Here is a 4687-nt window from a genome sequence, read left to right on the forward strand (position 1 = left end):
TAGGATGATTGTAATCTATTGATTTTGTATTGGGTTAATGTCAATTATCATATGAATCTTTCTTATGTTCTTGCTTTCCGTATTTCGTGACTGATCACCATTGAAATAAATACATTTTCCAAATTGAACTCGGGAGAGGAATAAGAGGATAGAACGTTGGACATAAGGAGCATGATTAATTCTAAATAACTAGGTTTATTTTGTATCTAGGATAGAGATATACCTAGAAACCTTACTTGGGTCACCATACAGGAAGAAATTGTAATGCTCAGTACTTAATCCATTCTATCCCCGCTCAACGATATAGTTAGGGTGTTATTTATCGTAGGCGATTAGAGGTTGGGAGACCATGGTCATACATTTAACCCTGTGATTCATTGATTCGATAGTTGATAATTACCTATATAAATGATTTTGATTGCATGATTCCTGATAAAAGCTGCAGCCCTGGACTTTACCCAATCACTGTTTTTAAACCCTTGAAATTGACTCACTTTTGTTACATTTTGTTATAATCTTAGAAGTAGAAACTAAATCACTTTTGAAATCTTGAATACACTTGTGTTTAGCTAAAAGTTAGAGAAGTTAAGTAATTATAAGCGTAAGCCCCTGTGGGTACGATACCCGGCTCTTAAAAAGAGCCACTTTAATACTTGAACAACCACGTGCACTTGCATGTGCGATTTGGCCGCAACACTTGTCATCCTGGTATTAATCCACCCCTTTATGGCTTAAGATAAAATCAACAGGCCTCATACTACCATCCTTCTTCTTAACAAACAAGACATGAACACCCCACGGGGAAGCACTAGGTGGGATGAAACCTTAATCAAGAAGCTCCTGGATTTGAGTTTTAAGCTCTCTCAATTCTGACACCACATGAATAGACTCAATAGAGGGGGATTCGACCTCAGCATCCCGAATATGAGCCAATCACGCCAAACAATCCCGCCCCACCAGTTTCCTACCCGCACGAGAGATATGACCTTAGCTGACTTAGGCTTGTACCGCCCTTCCCACTCTAACATTTCCCTACTCGGGATCTCTGGAGTTACTGACTTAACATTACCATTAATCACAGCATAATAAAGGGACAACCAAGTCATGCCTAAGATTATACCAAGTTAGTCATACTCAACATAAACAAATCAACCCAAATTTGAAAATCCATAAACACAACGGACAACACGATTTACATGGGTGACTATGACTGACTTTTCAACTGGGGTACAAATATGGATGTGGGCATCAAGTATATCACAAATCATACCAAATTCAGAGGCAAATCGCACGGACACATAAGCATAAGTAGAACCCGAATCAAACAACCCATTATCCATCCAGTCATAAACAATAATAGTTCTTGTGATTACTACATTAGACCCTCAGCCTCGGTCTTGCCCGGAAAGGCATAAAAACTAAGCCCTGTCAACTTTACGGGCAACCTCCTTGCCTGGATGCACTACTCCTCTACCCACATTACCATTTTCACGGCCTCGCTGATTTCCTCTTCATATGCCCAGGTTCTCCACAATTGTAACACACTTAATAACTTAACCAAGTAAACCTCGATGTTATTGGAGCAGTCGTATCCTGACCTCTTCTTGATATACAAACAATCCATGAAATCGTAGTATAACTTCGAACCTCAAATAACATAACTTAATTTCATCATTCTCTAAACAACCCATACATGTTATGAAAACAATACTAAATGCATTTTCCAAAGTAATGGTGTTCATTATCTAACCTTCTCTTACCAAAACTTCTTGAATGTTGTCACCTATAAACTTGAATCTGCAAATCTAACCTTAAAATCCCTTCACAAGCGACGATAGTAGCTAGCGATCCCCACGAAACTCTTAATTTCAGTCACAGAACTAAGTCGAACCCAATTCCTGATTGCTTCAATCTTTTGGGGATCTATCATTACCCCTTCCCTTGAACTACATTCCCCAAAAAGGCAACCGAAATCAATCAAAATTCACACGAAGAAAATTTCGCACACCCCTTTTATTTTTGTAATCACATGGATGCCAGTTTTTCTGTGGTTTTTTACAGAATTCGATTTATTACAAAGTTTTATAGTCTATCCTCGATTGCTGAACATTGATTGGATTGCAGGGGTTAGTTCGGATTCGATCCGGGTTCTATAAGGAGCCCTGGGAAAAATAAAGGAGACAAGGCTAAAAAATGGTCTCACCTTGTCCCGCTCTGGCAGCCTCGCGCTGACGGAAAAAATCCCGCCCCAAAGGCTCAGACGGAAACAGTACTCAGGCGATAAGTTTTTATGGGGTTTTTCTCTTTTCTAAATCTCCCAAAGGGTTTTAGCTTTGCTGAGCAATTTAGGATAATCCTATGAACTAGGATAATCATTGTCTACCCCGAGTCAATCCAACTCATTCTCATTAATTCAACACCATAACCCACACATACCCACGATACACCCAGACACTCACGCGGTTATTATTCAAGCGCAAGACATGTCCATATCTTTCTTACGAATTACCTCGTACAATATCACTCAGCATAGTCGTGACCTTCTTTTCACAACAAGTTTCACGATACTCAACAATTACAACTTGAATAGTTTCAATCAATTCACCCAGCATATTGCACATATAAAAAATTAGACCCACACTTATTGTGCACATGATCATATCATCACGTCCAAGCAAATACAACTTCCACATTCAAAGTTAATTCATGCAACTAGGAACACACATTCACAGTTTTTCAAGTTACAACTCACAAACAAGCCTGATTTCTAAATTAGTTTGTTCCATAGATGACCATTACCGGTCTCCCAGTTTAAGAGCAAAATGTAAACTGATGCACCCTGTAACTAGTCAAAAGATCATTTATCTGAGGCAGTGGATACTTGTTGTGAATGGTGACCCTATTTAACTGTCGGTAGTCTATTCACATCCTCTTTTGCTAGTGATGGTGTTACCACTTTTGTTGCTCTAGCTCGAACCATAGAGTGAAGGAGGAAAGATACCAATTTGTATCACCCACATACCAATTGGATTCAAGTCATAGCACGAAGGAGTAGAAATAAGTGAGTTTTTCCTAAAGTCCTATAGCCTCTTGAAGAAAAGTACGAACATCTTCGTACCGTTCCGCAAGATGCTACTAGACTCGTTTTGGTACAATGAGATCAACGAACCTAGGGCTCTGATACCAACTTTGTCATGACTCAGACCTTCGTGATTGACACCCACACTAACCCTCCGGTGGGAGAACCATTACTACAACCCAAACTAAGAACTTAACAAAATACTATGTAGTTAAAGATACAGAAGCAGGTTTAAATGACAAAAAGAAATACGGAGTTCCCATAAACTCCAAAGGTTTGAATAAACTAGCCAAACTAATGCGGAAGAACAACCCCTAGAACCTGAAAGTCATTCTACCAAAACTCTACTAACTACAAGCCTAAGAACAAGGGGTACAACCCCGAAACTAAACAAACACCTTAAACAAATAGTCTGAGTCCGAAAAGAGTGGACTTAAACAAGAGAGATCCATGGCAGCCTGAAAGAACTGGCTCACCCTTGAATCCGATCACGCTCAATAGTCACCTAGCTGAGGTCTATCAATAGCCGCCTGAAGATGCCCTGTACTCAACAAAGAACAAGCAAGTACAGTATCAGTACACAACCACAGTGTACTGGTAGGATCATGCGACTATCCCAATAAGTGAAACACATGCAAGTAACCACAACATTATAAAACAGGCATATATCGAACATATACAATATTAGTCATCTTTTTTCAGGATCAATGTAGCATTCCACGTTCTAAAAAATACACATTAGTTATAATTTTAGAGCAACAAACAAACTTTCAACCTCAATCACCATTATATATGAACGTAATCAACACAAATAGATACACAACACAATTCAATGGTCCTCTCATGGAACCCAATTCAATGGTCCTCTCATGGAACCCAACCGGTTCGTGACCGGTTCGTGGTACCCGATCCAATGTTTATGCCAAAATGTGGCAATCGATCCCATATTTATGTCGGAGCGTGGAAACTGATCTCATATTTATGCCGGAATGTGGCAACCGATCCAAGTTAGTGTGTCAGAACGTAACACCCGATCCATTCAACAAACCACAATCACAATGTATATTCTCACAATCATACAACAAGAGGTGATTCATGGCATACAATTATTCAATTATCCTCATTTACGATTAGGGTGATCAATAATGCAACATTCACATACATACATGCATTATAATGAGCAATTACAAACATATATCACACCAACATGAAATCGCAACCATCACCTACCTCGAATCCAAGATTGAATCTCCTAAGGCACTTGAATCTTCTCTTTCTGTATTCTTTCCGCATGTTCTAGGTCTACAAACAATTAATATACGCAAGGATCAACAATCAAAGGTCTAATTATCTGGATTATAACAACCCCAATAACCCTATACCGAACCCAAGATCCTAATACCCAGATTAGGGATTTTCCCACCATAATTTTCAGATCAAAACTCTTCCCCATTGATAATCACCCACGAATTTACATTCTACGGATTGAAAAATGGATTCAGGGAGTTAAAACCTTAGCTTTAGCCATAAGAATGGCGAAAAACCGTTAAGAAAGCACATGGGGTCGTCTCCTATCTTTCAAAGTCGAAACTTGCAGAATAAAATAAT

This window comes from Solanum tuberosum, unplaced genomic scaffold (assembly GCF_000226075.1).
Source record: "Solanum tuberosum cultivar DM 1-3 516 R44 unplaced genomic scaffold, SolTub_3.0 scf00430, whole genome shotgun sequence".
Taxonomy (NCBI): Eukaryota; Viridiplantae; Streptophyta; class Magnoliopsida; order Solanales; family Solanaceae; genus Solanum; species Solanum tuberosum.